Raw genomic sequence first — 19,385 nt, 5'->3', positions numbered from 1 at the left:
AACTCATTTGTTATCAATAACATAATATCTTGGTTCTTTTTTCGTCCTTGTCACTTTCTGCTGTGAGTCCATAAGACGAAGTTTGGAGGGGAAATGATGCACGTGGTAGCTTCAGAAGTCTGTCCCTCAATCTATCCCAGAGGGCCAACAGGTTCAGAAGGGCCCATCAGCCAGCATCCTTACTGAATCCATTTTACATGGACCACCTATTCAAACCTGGTAAGATCTTTCCTCAGTCTTGCCTTTGTTTCTTTGATAATTACTAATTTAGTTTCTTTTACCTAGAGCCAGAAGTCTCAAAGCTGTGAGAGTGGCTGATCAGTCAGATGTTTACAAGTGTCGTAGGCATCTCGGGTCTTCCTTCTCTCACACCCTGGGCCATTCCTCTACTGTCTTCACACTTTCATTCAGGTGCATATTTCTCTAACTGGCCTAATTTCACCAAGGAGGATTTAGAAATCTGTGGCCACTCTGGGATATTTCTGATATGAACTAGATGAATCATTTAAGAAAAAATATAGAATAGGAAGAAAACCGTGGGAGCAGATTCTCTGACTTGTTTGTCTGCACAAGAGGTCACTTTTTATTTTAAGAGATCACTGTCTCAGACTTTCCTACTTTGGTGATTAGTAAGTACCAACTTTTTAATCATATGGTTTGACTGAATCATTAAAGACCCTAGTTATTGCTTCAATAAGCTGTAATGCTTTTTCTTTGGTGTTTATATGTGTAAAAATAGGGTTTCTTTCATCTAACCCTTTTTCTTTCCTTGTAGAGTTTAGGTAATTAGCCTTTTACAGTGAGATTTATAATATAACTGTTTATAGAATAACTGTTTTAAGTTGGTTTCCTCCTGCTTCTTTCCCTTTTCCTTTTTCTTTTTTTAACCTTTGAAAATTTGGAAATGAATCTGCTCATACACATGCTGTTATTATGTATAAATTCTGGGAATATCTGGTGCAGATACAAAGTGAAGACTTTCCAAAAAGGGGGGAAGGCAGGGGAAATATTAAATTTTCTGTGCTTCTTTTGTATGTTTTCCCTTGCCAAGAGTGAAACTCAGAAAAAGAGTTAACTGAATTCTAGTAATAGGCATAGTTCGAGCCAGAAAGAAAATATTCAACACTGGGAACTTTTGACAAAACTCCAGTCTTTAAATTTTCTGATATTTTAATACAGAGATTTATTTATATTTGAAAAATTAAGAAAAGATATTCTTCTTAAATAAATAATTCTTTGGACAAATTGGAGTAATTATAGTTTGTAGTCAACATTGTCTTCTTACTAATTGTCTTCTTACTAATTTTATTAACATGTAAAAATCTTTAGCAAAATATTTTAATACAAGAGGAGTTTAATTTTGCATCATTTAAATATTTAAGATTTCCTGCATTATTTCCATGAATTTAATAAATAATCTTTGTTTACACAAATTTTTAGGGTTAAAAAATAAATAAAACTGTGTTTAAATGAATATATAATGAGACATGACTTTTGAAAGAGTTTAATCTTTTTAAATTGTTATTTTCTGGCCCAAAATATCAATAGTGCCAAAGTAGAGAAACCCAAAATTATAGATCTAGTCTGATTTGTCCAAGATTTAACCTTGATAATGTGGATTTGGATTCTTTACATAAAAGTGCTTCTGAACTAAATTCCTCTAGAAATGTTTTTTAAAAAAGACTAACATTTATAAAATATTAAAATTTAGTTTTTTATTTCTGGAAATTCTGGGATCATTAGATAGAATATATTATTGTAACTTATTAACTTGTATAAACCAATCAGAACAGAGCCCTTTCCTTTCTTAAAACTTTACAATCTAATTTACTAATACCTCTAGAGATAGGAAAATATCTGGAATCACCCCCCAAAAGCTAAAAACTTCCCTCAATCATAAAAACAGAGAGAGGTTGCAGCCTTAGGTCTACAACCTCAAGTAAAACTAAACACAGAACATAAAAACTCCACAGTTCAGATATCAAAGGGTTATTCTCCTCTCCAATGAACAGAAAAATATTTTCTTAATTGGTATGAGTTCACAAATAGTTAAACAGAAAAACAAGCCAGATTCTTGGTTGTCTCTTACCTGACAAAGAACAGATCTCCATCATCCCTTGAAGATTACTGAATGGCAAGACCGTACAAACAGACTAGCAGTCATTCCTGCAATCAAGTAGGAAACATTTATTGGCTACACACAAATTAAATTCATGTACACACAAGGTGCTCAACTGACTGCACAGTCAAGAGCCTACAACACCACTCCTCCCTGCTCTTGGTTGTAGAAAGTAACCAACAGGTTTGGCCAAGCACCAGAAATACAAAAAAACTCAGGAAGGAGAAAGAAGGAAAGGAAGGAAGAAAGAAAAGAGAAAGGCTGTAGAAACTGTGAGTCAGCAAAGGTGTTTCCACAGTTAATTGGGAAACCCTACAGGAGCCAAGGGAAAAAACCTGCCTTGGCTAAACACTCATTGAGTTCACTTCTTGGACGATGGCATTCTATTGAATTTAGCAGATAAGTCCACTTGGGTATCTCAGTGGATAACCAAGCAACAGGTTAAAGTACAATGTTCAAAGAATTGAAACACAGTTCTCATCCACACATGGAATGAACACAAGTCAAATGTTTTGTCTAATTGTTTATTTCTTTTTCTTTTTTTTTTTTAAGACTTTATTTATTTATTTGGCAGACAGAGATCATAAGTAGGCAGAGAGGCAGGCAGAGAGAAAGGGGGAAGCAGGCTTCCCGCTGAGCAGAGAGCCAGATGTGGGGCTCGATCCCAGGACCCTGGGATCATGACCCGAGCCGAAGGCAGAGGCTTAGCCCACTAAGCAACCCAGGCGCCCCTTTCTTCTTTTTTAAAAAATAAATCCCTACACCCAACCTGGGGCTCCAACTCATGACCCTGAGAACAAGAGTCATAAGCTTTACCCACTAAGCCAGCCATGCACCCCTTTTGTCCAATTTTTTAAATAATAAGGAGCCTGTCAAGAACTGTGAGGGGTCTGAGATTTTATCCTACTTGCAAGCAAAAACATTACCTGCAGTAGATTCATGGATGCCAGAAGGGGATGCAAAATGCCTGGGTCAGAAGCAAAAAGAAATTTACTATTTACAGCATAGCAAGCAGCATAAGCATAAGCATATTTGATGCCAGTTCTTCAAACCACAATTTTCTACATGGTGATACAAAGAAGGACAGGTGACACCTGCACATGTAGTGGGTTGCATTCTAGGAGAGGAACTCTGAGCTTAGGTAATACACACTGAGTGTCCCTGACCCTCAGCTCAGGAGGGAGACTCTACCTTCCAAGGCTATAAGCAAAACTGTGATTTGTTCTGCAAGCAAATAAATGTATCATCCAAGGCTGTTGACTGTATAAACATTCTTTGAAAGATAATTCAGAACAAAGGCAGTTAGTACCTCTACTCATAAGACACACAGATTTGTGAGAGACCCATGGAGAATTGTCTCCTAACATTGGCAATTAAAATGTTAAAGCTATTTTAAAAAACATTCTGAGAAACAATCCATTTATAGGCACTTGAGTAAAGTAATGTTAGAATAAAATTGCTGATTTAGATATAAAACTGGTTACTTCACAGTGAGAAATAAAAAAAATACAACACATTTTGGAAGTTAACTTTTCTATCACACAGAAATCTATAAGATAATATGAATTTCAATGTCTGAGCTCTAATCAAACAGTAAGAAGAATAATTAAACACAGGTGAAAGTGCCAGTTTAATTTTCTTAAAGAATTAAATAAACCTCATTTTAAAATTAAATAATGATCCAATATGACATTGAAAATATATCTGTACTCTCTTGGCTTTATTTCCAAGTTTTGGATAATTTTTCATATACTGTGAGCATAACATAATTTGATATCTTTGCATGGAGACTGAGAATATATTTACCTTCACTGTTCACACAGTAAACATCCTCACATTCTCCAAAATCTTACCTGAAACTGTTAGCAAAGACTAATGTCCATAGTTGTCATGGTAATATTTAGAGTAAAATATAATATTATCTAGAACACCGAGATATCTAATTTTCTTTGATAAGTTTGCTCATATCCCAGAGGAAGACAAACAGCCTGTCTCTTATCCAGGGCTTTATTAACTATATGAATATTTTCAAAGAACAAACTTTTGCTTCGTATATTTTCTTTATTGTTGGTAATTTCCAATTTCATTGATTTCTGCTCTCATCTTTCTTGTTTCTTTTGTTTGATTTACTTTGGATTTAATTTTTGTTTTAAGGCTTCTCAGGTAGAAACTTAGATTAATATTGTTAAATGTTTTTGCATGTCCAACATAAACATCAAGAATGATAGTTGCCAAAAAAAAAAAAATGATAGTTGACCCTCTAAACATTGCTCTAGTTGTATCTTGCGCATTTTGTTATTTTCTTTTTTCTTCTTCTCCTTTTTTTTTTTTTTTTAAAGTAGGCTCCATGCCCAGTGTGGACCCAACACAGGGCTTGAACTCACAATCCTGAGATCAAGACCTGAGCTGAGATCAAGAGTGGGTTGCTTAACTGACTGAGCCCTCCACGTGCCCCACACATTTTGCATATTTTAATAAGGAGTCTTTTCATTATTTTTTAGCTCAAAATATTTTAGGTTTTTATTGTAATTTCCTCTTTGCCCCACAGTTTATTTAGAAGTGTAATTTCCAAATACTTGGAGAGTTCCTAGGTATTTCTTGTTAGTATATTCTGCTTTTAGTCAACCTTGTTGGGGTATAATTTTTGTAACAAAAACTGCACTCAATTCAAGTATACAATTTGTTGACTTTAACAGATATGCAACTCTCATGATATCACTGACAATAAAGATGCTGAACTTTTCCATCAACCCCCAAATTTTCTCATGCTCCTTTGTAATATATTACCTCCCTGCAGTGGATAGGTTAAAATTATTTAAAAGGCCTACTATGTAGACAATAATTTTAAAAACCCTAGTATGGTATATTAATATATAATGTAGACCTCAAAAAAAGAAACTATGGGTTATATAAGAAATCTCAAAAAATCAAGAAAAAATAAGATCTTACAAAATGAAAAAGAGAAATACAATCCCTGACAATCAGGAGAGATAGCCTAGCATGTTTTCTGAGGAAAAACAGAATAGATTTGTTGTAAAGTTCAGTTTGTTCCAGAATATTAAAAAACACAGTGAAAGATAAAACTTGAGTGTGTATAACAAGGTATAGAAGATTTGATGAAAGTGAATTTTATTTGCCATTCTTTACAATATCTGACTCTGAAAGAAAACAGATAAAATATGTTAAGATTTTAGCAAATTTTCCTGAATTTTGATGTTTATTAGTATATGTTAATACCCTTTACTTTCAAAGACTAAATTTATGTAATACTAGGATTTTATTTTCTCCATGTGAAAATATAAATTGATCTTGAAATATTTAGTCACTTTTAACAAGATTAATAAAAGATTATTCTTTGCCTTCTGTGTAATCTGAAAATTTAGCAGAAATTCTGTATATCACCAAAATAATTTCCTGTAATTTATACTACCTTTATTATATTCTGTATAACTTCAAAAAAAGTACCTCTCTTCAGAACAACAAAAGTTCCTAAAATTTTTGTAACTTTCTCTTTTTATTGTATATTGTTATCACTTAGATTTATGTGTAGTTAGGCTATAACTTGTCATTGCTCACAGGTAATTGTGTTTTTATCTCAATCAAATGACCAAATCTTTTCTTATAATTCTTTACTTTACTTTCTTGAGATCAAATCCTAAATTCAGGAAAATAAAATTTTAGGGTGTCTTTTTCATTTTTTTTTATTGTGATAAAATATACATAACATAAAAGGTACCATCGTAACCATTTTTAAGTGTACTCTAAGTACTTTGACATTGTGCAACCATTGCCACCATCCATCTCCAGAATTTTTTATCTTGGCCATCTGAAACTTTATACCCATTAAACAATATCTCCTTCCCTTGTAGCTCCTGGCAACCAACCACAATGCTGTTCTCTGTCTTTATGCATTTGACTGCTCTAAATAGCTCATGTAAGTAGAATCACGTAGCAGTTGTCATATTGTGACTCATTTATCTCACTTACAATGCCTTCAAGGTTCATTCATCCACATGGAGCATGTGTCAGAGTTTTCTTGCTTTTTAACGCTGAATAATATTCCATCTTATGTATTCTATGTTTTGTTTATGCCCCTCATCCTTCAATGGACATGTGGACTGTTTTCACCAATGCTGCTATGAATATGAGTGTACAGGTATCTTTTCAAGACCTTGCTTTGAAGTCGTTGGGATGTATATTGAGAAGTGGGTTTGAATTATATGGTAATTCTGTTTCTTTTCTTTTCTTTTTTTTAAAGGAACCACCATACCAATCTTCGTAGTGGCTGTACCATTTTATATTTGCACCAGGAGCATCAGGTGTTCCACTTTCTCCACACTCTTGTCCACACTTGTTACTTTCTGTTTCCTGAAAACAGCTATCATAATAGTTGGGAAATGATATCTCATTGTACTTTTAATTTCCATTTTTCTTCAATGATTAATGATTTGAACATTTTGTCAGCGCTTTTTGGCCATTGGTGTATTTTCTTTAGAGAACTGTCAATTCAATTTTGTTGTCCATTTTTAAATCTGATTTTGTTGTTGTTGTTGTTGAATAGTAGGAGTTCTTTATGTATTTCAGTGTATTAAGCCCTAATTAAGATGTATGATCTGCAAATATTTCCTCCCATTTCATGGGTTTCCTTTTCACTTTGTTGACAGTGTGTTTTTTTGCACAAAAGTTTTTAAAATTTGATATAGTCCAATTTATTTTTTCTTTTGTTGTCTATATAGCTTTTTGGTGTCATATCCAAGCTACCACTGTGCTAAATCCAATGTCATGAAGCTTTTTCCTTATTTTTCTTCTAACAGTTTTGATTAACTTTAAGTTAATCTCTTGTATATGGTATAATATTAGAATTCAACTTCATTCTTTGTATGAGAATATTTGCTAAAAAAAATGAATGCTTTCCAAACTTGCATGTCATACTTGTGCAGAAGCTATGCTATCTTCTCTACATCATTCCAATTTTGGTATATGTGCTGCTGAAACAAGCACTAGATGTCTTTTTAAATCAAAATTAAAATTATCTTTGAAATTTTCAAAGAGCCCCTGTAAAATCCAATGATTTATACATTTGCCTTATAAAAAGAGAGATGTCAGAATATTTTAGGTTGCCCTGATATAATCTGTATTTCTGAATTAGCTTGTTACTATATAAGAAATTTATGGGAAAAATTGTCAAATGAAAGGATAATTTTGTACAGATAAAATGCTATTCATATAAATTTTCTAAGATTGTATATCGTATAAAACAAATTGACAGGTTCAAGAGATTTGTTAATGCTTTCATTGTTTGTGATATGATCTTATCTGTGGAAAAATTTTGATAAAATTCTTATGAAAGAGTTATATAGGGCGCCTGGGTGGCTGGGCAACTGCCTTCGGTTCAGGTCATGATCCCGGACTTCCAGGATCGAGTCCCGCATTGGGATCCCAGCTCCTTGGGGAGTCTGCTTCTCCCTCTGACCTTTTCCTCTCTCATGCTCTCTCTCACTCATTCTCCATCAAATAAATAAATAAAATCTTTTAAAAAAAAGAGTTATATATTATAGTGCAATGGAAAAATTTATTCTCAATTTTTATATTGTTCATTACTGTAATAAATCAATCTTATCATTTAGCCATACCAAGAAGCAGAACTGCCTGCTTCTTTGATGGTTATAATGTAGAAACTTCTTCACCAAATCCAGAATATATATTGTTAAATAGTTCTTCAAGAGAAAGACTTCAAAAACTTAGTTTATAATCCATTAATGAGAAATGGGAAAACAATTTGTAATCCATGTATTCTGATGTAATTACTATACCCCAAAGAAACTATTTTATTGGTGGAAAATTCTTCAAAAATAAGCCTGAAAACACTGTTTTTGCCTCATCAATGGAAAAAAATTTTAAGCAAACCAGCACAGTTTCTGAAGAATATGCTAAAATTGAAAAGCCATGAAAGATGTTTTTGCTCTTTTTGATGTATAACATGTAGTTACACATTAATATGTGTCTTTAACTTATATTCAGTTCCAAAATAAAACATATTTCATTTTAAATATTATTATTATTTTTAAAAGATTTTATTTGTTTCTTTGACAGACAAGTAGGCAGAGAGGCAGGGAGAGAGAGAGAGGAAGAAGCTGACTCCCCTCTGAGCAGAGAGCCCCATGTGTGCCTCGATCCCAGGACTCTGGGATCATGACCCGAGCCGAAGGCAGAGGCTTTAACCCACTGAGCCACCCAGGCACCCCTCATTTTAAATATTATTCTTGACAAAGTAGGTTTTGTCTTACATAATTCAAAGGAAATTAAGCATTTTTTATTTTCTTACTGAATGAGGTATCTAAACTTATCCCTATATGTTTTAAAAATTATTAGATATTATCATTTTAAATATTTTAACATTAAAATTATTATTGAAAGTAAATATTAGCTTTTATTCCTTGTTGATATGCTAATTTAAAAAATTTTCACTTGGGCGCCTGGGTGGCTCAGTGGGTTAGGCCACTGCCTTCGGCTCAGGTCATGATCTCGAGATCCTGGGATCGAGTCCCGCATCGGGCTCTCTGCTCGGCAGGGAGCTTGCTTCCCTCTCTCTCTCTCTGCCTACTGTGATCTCGCTCTGTGAAATAAATAAATAAAGTCTTTAAAAGAAATTTTTTCACTTAAGTACACTCTTTTTCGTATCATACAAAAATGGACAAAATAATTTTTTACAATGTGGAGTTCATATGTAAAAGATTAGAAAATGTTGGGCTGTGTAATTATGCACTAGTTTATAGATAATTTTCTTAATGAAAGCTAATAGGTCTACATTAGTTAAAACATAATTTTATAATAACTTGATAAAAAGGAAAACATTTTTAGTAGATATTTACATAAATTCTAATTGTTTTTAGGCAGTCATAAGAATCGTATCTGTGTTAAAGTACCATTTAGAAATACTGAAGCTGCTCAATTTAAAATTTTTACTGACTTTTAAAATTGTTTTAAAAGAATATTTTGACATTTTATCTGTTTTATAAGGCAGCTAGATAAAAATGGACATTCTTAACAATGTTTACATAGTAACAATTTGGCAGCTAAAAATGGAAACATATATAACCTTTGTAGTTTTAACTTCAATAGGGACAGAAGGAAACCTATTTCTTTTTCTCTAGTCTGTGGTCCTGGTAAATTAAAATATTTTGCTAGTGGCATACTTAATATGCCTGAGGCTTTCAAGAATGTTAAAGCCTCCTATTCTTTATGACACACAAGTACTGGGAAGGCTTCTGAGTAAAGAGTATTACTTTTAATCATTTTTTGTGTGCAGTCAAACTTCAGCAAACAGGTACGTTTGAGAATACTTTCAGTATCATCTTAGCATTGTTGGGTATTCCTCCACCTTTAGAAGTTCTTTGTGGACACCTCTTTATGACTTTTTATTTTATATCATACAAGGTCCCTGCATGTGCCTTCTAGGTTCCAAACAGAAGTTCAAGGTATCATCCTGAAGTTCATGGATTTACATGGGGCATTTTTTTTTCACTCTTGAATTTGTATATTCAGATTATGTGTGGGATTTCTGGGCTACGGTTTGTCCTGTTTATGTTGCCACAAGAGTATGCAAGAGTAGACACTGAAGTGGGCACCTGCCAGAGGAAACACTTAAAAATAACAATCACAACCACAACAATAACAACAACAAAACAACTCTGGACAAAGGACATTTTTGAGAGGTATTCTTTAGAGGAAGAGGAATGTAAAACATTTTTTAACGTTTTTCTTTAAATTCTGGTTTGTTAACATGCAGTGTAATTTTAGCTTCAAGTGTGCAGTGTAGTGATTCAACACTTCCTTACATTACCCAGTGTTCATCACACACAAGGGCACTCCTTCATCCCCATCACCTATTTCATACTCTGAAGAGCGAAGCACATCTTGCATATTGATGATGTCCCCTTCTCCATCTCCTACTACACCAGTCAAATCCAACCTGTTATTGCGCCTAAGATATAAGAAACAACTGAATGGATTACTGTTAATTTAAATATCCCAATAGTACAAGCTCTAGGTGATGAACAACTACTTGGTGTTATCCAGTCATGCTTAAGGAAATGGAAGAGAAGGAGGAAGATATAAAACCAGGTATCAAGCCACTACAAAGCCAGTTGAATTTTAAATGCAAGAGCAATTATATTATTATGCATATTGTACTAAAAAATTTTATCAGAAAAAGAATTATCAATGAAACCAAATTTCAGAAACATTTTTGAAATCAACCTTTCTAGAGTGCTGGTATCTCCTGCTATTTCCAACCCAGCTGTTCCCTTCATTGACAATAACTATTATAATCCTGATCCCAAACCTATGTGTTCATGCATTTATTCAGCAAACATTTACATAACAGTTAGACTGTTGCTAGAGTGCACTGATGAGATGATGAGGGTGCAGATCAGGCAAAAGGAACAGAAAAGACAGGTTTAAAATATATTTGAGTAGAATGTATAGAATATAGAAACTGATTGGAATAAAACAAGAAAAGGAAGTTTGAGATTTTCAAAGAGGACATAATCATAATTCTCATACAAGAGTAAATTGGACACCTGTCAAATATTTTCATTCATTCATTCATTAATGAGGAAGTCATTAATGTTACAATTGATTCAAATGAGATGTAAAGAATCACACATATATACAGATTAAGTATGCTAAAATTAATTTGCAAGTAGTTGCAAAATTGGCTTATGGGAGGTAGAGAGAAGTCTGTTGCATTAATCCCATATAAAATCCACCTGCATGACCTTGGACAGCAATCATTTGCATAGCTATCAGTTATCTATACCTTATAAGACTTATAAAAGAGCTCAAAGGCAACGAGAAGTACAGAGAACCTATAGAATCAGATACCAGTAATGGTGTGCTTAGACAACTGTTCAATTTTCCATTGAAGACATCCAGTAATCCTTTTAGTCCATTTCAAAAGACAAAAGATAGGGAGTTTAATGTTTACAAAATGTTCGAGTTTATGTTTGTTTTGTTTTGTTTTTCAGAGACTTAAAGACAAGTGCTCTCTATATTTGGCATTTGGTAATTGGTGTTACTTTTTCAGGGAAGAGTGATAACAAGACACTCAGAGTCTTGAGAAGTTTTATTGATCTGAATCCACCAGAAGGAACACAGTAAAACATTGTTAAGAAAATGGGCTCTCAAGTTAGACTGTCAAAAGTTCACATTCTGACTTCATTACTAAGTAGCTAATGACTTTGGGCAAGTTATTTGCTTTCTCTGTAACTCAGTTTCTTCATTGCTAAAGTGAAAATAACAAGACTTAATTTATAGGACTGTTGAGAGGATTTCTTTAGATAGTAAATGTCTTGTACCCAACATATGGTAAACACTCAGTAAATGCTATCTATGAGTAAGTATCCTGAGAGAATGGCTACTTATATCACTAGTCTTCTTATAAAGAGTACATTTGGGGGCACCTGGGTGGCTCAGTGGGTTAAAGCCTCTGCCTTTGGCTCAGGTCATGATCCCAGAGTCCTGGGATAGAGCCCGCATTGGGCTCTCTGCTCAACAGGGAGTCTGCTTCCCCCTCTCTCTCTGCCTGCCTCTCTGCCTACTTGTGATCTGTCTGTCAAATAAATAAGTAAAATCTTAAAAAAAAAAAAATAAGAGTACATTTGGATGGAAGCTCAAATAAATTCACAAGCCTTTCCCTGATTACAGCATGTTCCAGTTCCCTGAAATTTCCATTCACACATATCCTCAGCCTAGCACTTTCAGAGCCAACCACATAAGATGCAGTTAAGAGCATTATCATGAGAGCTGGAAGGAACAACCACTGCCCCACTGCCTCCACAGAAGTCTCATCCCATTGTCACTTATGCCCTCTTGGCATCTTACATCTTATGGCACTCTGTCACAGCAGTGAGTATGTTCCAGATAAATCCAAACTCTGACACTGTGGCGCTAACAAGATTGCTTGTTAGCAGCAAGATTTATAATCAAATAAGTTACTTTTAATCAGGTAAAAATTTCCAAAATTACATAAACCTTACATGTCAACCAGGGAAAAAAACCATTTAAAACAAAAGTAAGATATATTAGTAGGAAATGTTGAATGACAGCTTGGATAAATGGTATTGCTAAAAAAATAAAGATAAAAGAGCACTGAACAAAACAGTTTTATCCATGTACCCCTGCCACTTAAACAAGGAATCTGCAATTCCTTTTTTTATTTTTATTTTTTTTATTTTTCAGAGGGAGAGGCAGAAAGAGCACAAACAGGGGGAGCGGCAGGCAGAAGGGGAAGCAGACTCTCCGCTAAACAGGGAGCCTGACACGGGGCTGTGTCAGAGGACCTGGGATCCTGACCTGAGCCCAAGGCAGATGCTTAATTGCCTAAACCACTGAGGTGTCCCTGCAATTCCTTTTACAAATGCAATGAAACCTTCAATAATTGCAGCTATGTTAACAAAAAATGCTTAAGAAAAAATACTGGGAGAATATACATCAAATTAACTGAAATTGAGCCAGGATTATGAGTTGATGGCTTTTTTTCTTTTTTTTATATTCTACTCTGTTCTCTGAATTTCATATAATGAATCACTTCAATGATTAATTAAAAATAAAGGAAACCAAATCCCGTAAACCCCTCCAGGATGCCCTTTCGAAGCCTCAGATAGAAAAAAAGGAAGAAATATAGACACATAAGGTAATATAAATTGTCTTAATTGTATAATTTTTTTAACTAACCACCATACTGCTATGTCAATAACAAACATTTCCCTAAATTGTTAATACAGAAAATACCGCTCCTGTATAGGGAATACTCTTGAAGAGTTATGGAGCACCTGGCAAAGAAAAGTAGCCAACTTTATGATAGAAAGTTCTGTATTCCCCTGGTAAATGCACAGCTGTTATTCCAGCTTTAGCAAAAGCAAGTGAGCACTTCTATTAAAGTTACCAAGTTACTTACTCCCCCAGTTTCCATGGTAATGACTTTTTTTTTTGAGTTGGGGGGGGGTGTATGGTTTATGCGTAAGAATCACAAAATTAAGAATGGAATTTTTTCCAGAAATTACACAGCACAAGACTGAGAGGTGGGTGGTCTGTGTTTGAATGGGCCTTAAAATAGATCAGCACTTCTGGTCCCTTTGTAAGGATCATAATATAATGTTCCTCAGTCAAACTGAAAGAAAATGTGGAAATGAGAAGAAACAATCGATAAGGGATTTAACTTCAAAAACAGGAAAAATACTGCTTACCACAGCATGCTAGTGGCCTGGAGGTGGAAAGCTGGAAAAATGATTCTCCGTTTTTTCTGCCTGCCCCTGGAATGGAATGCATGGGTTACACACAGAAAATCCCTTTTTCTATGGTAGTAGCAACTTTCCCCAGGGCAACAGGAAGCAGGAAGGGGAAAAGTTTCAGCAGATCCAAGGTGGAGTTAAATAGGTGAATTTTTTGGTAAACAATCAGACTTCACCATGCTCCAACTCAGTCACCAAGGACCGTACACTGGCTTGCTTTTTTCCCCCTTACCCTATCAAAGCTCACTCTTAACAATCTGGATAAATGTCCTCAAAATGTGAATACTTAATCATAGGTCATTATGTTAGATATTTACTCACAAGAGGGAATATGTGTGTAACCTCAACTAATGATGCTCCATGGATGGCAGTTATGACATAAGGACTGGTTAGAGAGAAAAGAATCCTTTGGTGGACCCTAAATTATACCCTGTACCTGCCTTCTTATAAAGCCATAAAAATTTAGGTCTATCCAGAAAGATTTTTCACATTTCTCCTATTTTTAACTGTAGTAAAAAACACATAAAATGTATCATCTTAACTTTTTTTAAGGGTACAGTGCAGTAGGGTTAAGTATATTCACACTGTTGTGCAATGCATCTTCAGAACTTTTTTATGTTACAAAACAGATTCTGTACCCATTACAAAACTACTCCCCATCTCTCCCTGCCCCACCCCATGGCAACCACTATTCTAGTATTTTATGAATTTGATTACTTTATGTATTTCATATGAGTGGAAGCATACAGTATTCATCTTTTTGTGACTGGCTAGTTTCAGTTAGCATAATCTCTTACAGTTTCATCCATGTTGTAGAATGTGACATGATTTCCTTCCTTTTTAGGGCTGAGTCATATCCCACTGTTATGTTTTTACCCCCTCTTGGCTATCGTGAATAATGCTACTATGAATGTGGACAAATACCTCTGCAAGATCCCGCTTTCAGTTCTTTTAGATATGTGCCCCAAGTGGGATTGCTGGATCATATGTTAACTGTATTTTTAATATTCCGATACTATTTTCTATAGCAAATGCAACACTTTGCATTTCCATCAATAGTGCACAAGGGTCCCAACATTCTTGCCAACACTTATTATCTTCTGTTCTTTTTTTTTAATAGTAGCCATCCCAATAAGTGTGAAATAATAATATCTCACGGTGGTTTTGAAGGTTTATATTTTTGATACTACTTTTTTAAATTTATAAATGTAGCCTGTAACTTCACTGAAATGTAATATAAACCTGCAAATATGACAATACTTGGCAAATAGTGATATGCAGGGATTTAAAAGTTTAGTGATCTCCCCATACCCGCAAGAAATTGGTGGATAATTTGAAAGTTGAATTTGAAGCTATGAATCCCCCAATTATTTAAGTCCTGAACGTATACACAAACTTCTGGCTTCCATGTTCTGTTATTATTTCTCTATGCTAAAGTATGTATTTATCTTACATGGATATTGCTGTCACCAAATTTTTACAAAGAACATACATAAAGCCACACGTTCACACAAAAAGGAGTCTTTACAATAAGTTGCTTAAATGAAAATGAAGAAAAAATGATTTTTGATTAATGATAAGCATCAGAAAACCCAACTTTTTGATACAGCTTTATGAAAATGTAAAAGCACATAAATCTGAGCTGACAAAAGGAAGTCTGTCAAAATAACACAAATTTTAGAGTCATTTAATCTTTCACAAATATGTAATTTTCAATTTAAAAGATATTACCCTGATGGCCCATGTATAATGCTTGATTAAAATTACGTAACAAAGTGCAGTAGACCACCAAAATTCAGTCACAATTGATTCATTTATATGTACTAAAGTATAATTTTACAAACTCCTTCAGATGATGTCGACACACACTGAAGTTTGGGAACCTTTCCACTAGATAATTCTTTGGTGGTGTCACCTCAGTACGACACTGAAGGGACATAGACATTGTACCCAACTTTTCACCTTGCTTTCAAATTTCGCCTATTTTTTTTCATAGCAAATAAAAATGTTAATACTTTGTTATTTTTCTGAGGTCTTGAAAACACCTCCCGATGTCACTTCCACATTTAGGGTCACCTTCTGTCTCTTACTCCTCAGGTGTTTTTAATAGGGTGAGTCCCCAAATTAAATAAGGTGACGTGCTAATGTTATAATATTTAAATAAAATAATCTTTGTACATATAATTTCATATAATTTATGGGAAAATCTGAAAGATGTGGGTTGTTAGCCAAATTATAATGGAGTCAACGAAAGCTCTGTATTCGCCATGGTAGACCTTAGACGAGATCTTATGTTATAATGCTGGTAATGTATTATTTCTTCTGCATAATAAATGTTATTGTTAAATGAATAGTTAACATTGATTCTTTTGTTACACATTCCTAACAAAATTATAGTTCTTTCTAGGTGTGCTGACAGGACTAATTTCCAATCTCAGTTTTTAGAATTTTCTTCTTCTTTTATACAATAATACTCTGAAAAAGTTCTAAGCAGTGTAAGGAGGAAGAAACGTTTAGCGGTAACATTCTATTTCACACTGATTCTCATGAGTCATCTCAATAATATGTTGTTTTGAAGGTCAGCAGCTGGCAGGAAAAAGCAGAAAAGAAATAATGCATGAAGTTTTAAACTTCATAGTACACCCGGAAATCTCTATGGAACTGGTACTTATAAGGCAATTTATGCTTTTAGATTTTTCCATACCTTACATTTACTGCTCAAAAATGTGATACTTCTCTATGTAGCCCCAGGGATGGTATAACATTTGTCTAGCAAACTGAAAGAAAACAAAAGAAATATATTTATTTCTAAACGTTCCCTTTTAATCATATACTTTTGTTGTAGAAAATTTGAGAGATACAATCTAAAAGCAAAAAGAGCATCACTCAAAATTCCACCTTCCAGAATAACAACAATAAATATTTTCATTGTCATATGAAAAATATATTTACATGAATGGACATATATGTAGTTCAGAAAAGAGCTACAAAAAACTTCTTTGAAGTATTGAAATGAATTTTGCAAATGTCTATTAATACCTTGCATTTTTATAGTAGTATAGTAAAGATGCCCATGTCCAAGAACCTTGGCAGAAGTACGAATTCCAAATATACCCATGAAAAGGTTGAATTTTCAATCAGACCAATGCATAGTTAGTTTCAGCTAACCTGTTCATTCTGATTTTATCCATTCATATATTTCCTATGTGAAGTGGGGAAAAACTGCCACCACCACACTGAGATGACAGTAAAATCACCTTAAAAAATAGGAGTTACACAAGAAAAGGAACAAATCTAACAGCATGGGAGACAGAGCAGGGTGTTATTGTCATACAGATAATCCGAGGAATTTCTTGAAAATATACAGTAGATAGTGGGATGAGTGCTAGAAACCTCAGAGGAATGCAAAGCACTGAGCCAGCAGGGTTGGTAATGTGAGCTGGCCACAGGCCAGTTCATTAAAGAATTGTGCAATGGTTGGGACAAACCCAACTTCAACCATATTTAACTCACCAGCTAAATCCCATTAGATGAGGTAAATAAGGTGGAAATTCTGACTTAGGGGAAATGAAGATCCACTGTGAGCCTCTGGGCTAAAATAAGGTAAAAGTAAACCTGACCTTCAAATGGGCATGAATGAACATGAAGAAAACCCCAAGGATAGGTAGCTTTAGGTTAAAATGAGCTGGACCACAGTGATCCTTTCTTTATCTCACCATCTCAAGTAGCTCAGTAGGTTGTCTGTTTATCTATGGGCCCTTCAGAAAAATTGCCTTTTATCCCCTGGCAAAAAGCATTCCTTAAGCTTTCCCCTATCACACTTATGGAACCTAAAGTCACTTCTTCTTTGGGGGAGGGAGGCAATTCTCAACAGGATAGAAAGCTTGAAATGGCCAAAGCTTGAAATGAACCAAACCCTTCATTTAGAAGGATCTAAATACTTCATTTTAGAAATTAAATTTACATTTAGAAATGTAAATACAAAACAATGAGTTGTAAGTCATTTTGAAGAAAATGAATAACAAAAGAGATACCAAAGTCAATACACAAATATGGAGAAAAAAGATGATCTTCTAAAAATTTATAATTCATATCTGCAAATAGATTTGAAAGGTGATTGTACCCCCAAAAATAAAGCTATCAGAATAAGAGGATTTTTTGAAATTAAAAGCATGGCACTATGATATAGGAGGAGGAGAAGAAGGAGGAGGAGGAGGAGAAGGAGGAGAAGAAGAGAAAGAAAAAGAGGAAGAAGAAGAAGGAGGAAAGGAAACTCCACTGTAGGACTGAAGGGTAATAAAATATTTGTAGAACAACCTAATGACTGAAAGATAAAGTAGGAAGAAATTCACCTTTTAGGCGTTAAGTAAAGACATGGAAAATATGAGAAAAAATAGTTAAGAAAATATGTAGTGATATTTGTCATTCCTTCTAGCTACTCAGCAATTCTGAATATCTTTCCAATATTGGAGGAATTTCCCCACTTATGAACATCACCAGGATAGAAGCCACTTTTTTTCTCACTCTCCTTTGTTTGAAGGTAAAATTTGAGGAGTTAAAAATAAATATTACAAACTCCAGGGCAACCCTTACTAAATTATTTTTATAAAAAGCATAATTAATATGCTAAAAGATAAGTGGATCACAAAATGCTCTGAAAGAAAACAGGGGAAAAATGGAGGAAAAGGGAATAAAAAAGTTCAATGAATAGAAAACAGTTATAAACAAAGTAAATATTCATCAAACTATATCAATAATCACTTTAAATGTGAATAGCCTAAATACACCACTTAAAAGACAAAGATTTCAGAGTGGGTAAAAAATCCAAATAAGCCACTTTAAATATAAAGATATAGATTAAAAGTAAAGGAAAGAGATATACTCCATAACATTAATAAAAAAAGAAAGCTAGAGTGGTTATATTAATTGCAGAAAAAAGCACAATCCAGAAAAGAAAATTGTTAGAGATAAAGACATATATTACATAATGATAAAGATATCAATTTTCCAAGAAAACCTAACACTTGATGTATGTGTACCTAACAACAAGCTTTCAAAATACATGAGGCAAAACTGATAGAACCATTAGGAGAAATATAAAAATCCACTATTACATGTAGAAACCTCACCTGTCTGTTGGTAATGCATAGATCAACAAGGCAGAAAATCAATAAGAATATAATTGACCAGAACAGTACTATCAATCAACTTGATTTAATTGACATTTGTAGAATACTTTATACAATAGGAGCTAGCTGAATACACATTCTTCTCAAGTCCACCAGAAGCATTCATGAAGGTAGACTACATTCTGGAACATAAAAGCCACCTTTAAAATTTCAAAAGAATAGGGGTACCTGAGTGGCTCAGTGGGTTAAGCCTCTGCCTTGGGCTCAGGGTCCTTGGATCGAGCCCTGCATCAGGTTCTCTGCTCAGCAGGGAGCCTGCTTCCCCCGCCCCCCGCCTGCTTCTATGTCTACTTGTGATATCTATCAAATAAATAAATAAAATCTTTTTTAAAATTTTAAAAGAATAAAAATCATACAAAGTATGGTCTTAGGTCACAATGGAATTAAAATAGATCAGTAAAATTCTAGATATGAAAAAGTCCCAAATATTTGGGGATTAAACAACATACATCTATATGATACATGGCTCACTAAAGAAGCCTCAAAAGAATATTAAAATTGTGAACTAAAGGAAAATGGAAATTCAACTTATTGAAATTTGTGGAATGCAGGAAAAACAATGCTTAGCAGCAAAGTTTTCTACATTAGAAAAGAGAAAATTCTACAATCAATAATTCAGCTTAGGAAACCAGAGAAAGGAGAGCAATTTATACCTAAAACAAGCAGAAGAAAAGGAATAATAAAAATTGAAGCAGAAATTGATATTGAGGGGCGCCTGGGTGGCTCAGTGGGTTAAGCCGCTGCCTTTGGCTCAGGTCATGATCTCAGGGTCCTGGGATCGAG

General features: G+C 34.1%; 1 non-coding gene across 1 annotated transcript; it reads right to left on the bottom strand.

Moving 5' to 3' along the window:
- Positions 1-7,014: 7,014 nt before the first annotated feature.
- LOC123387088 lies at positions 7,015-7,120 on the bottom strand. Its single transcript, XR_006601450.1, has one exon. It is a non-coding gene; the product is annotated as a U6 spliceosomal RNA (small nuclear RNA).
- Between the last annotated feature and the right edge of the window lie 12,265 nt (positions 7,121-19,385).

This window comes from Mustela putorius, unplaced genomic scaffold (genome assembly GCF_011764305.1).
Source record: "Mustela putorius furo isolate JIRA1106 unplaced genomic scaffold, ASM1176430v1.1 tig00003845_pilon_pilon_pilon, whole genome shotgun sequence".
Lineage (NCBI taxonomy): Eukaryota > Metazoa > Chordata > Mammalia > Carnivora > Mustelidae > Mustela > Mustela putorius.
Note: the sequence above shows the minus strand (reverse complement) of the source record. Positions and strands in the feature narration are given on the sequence as shown.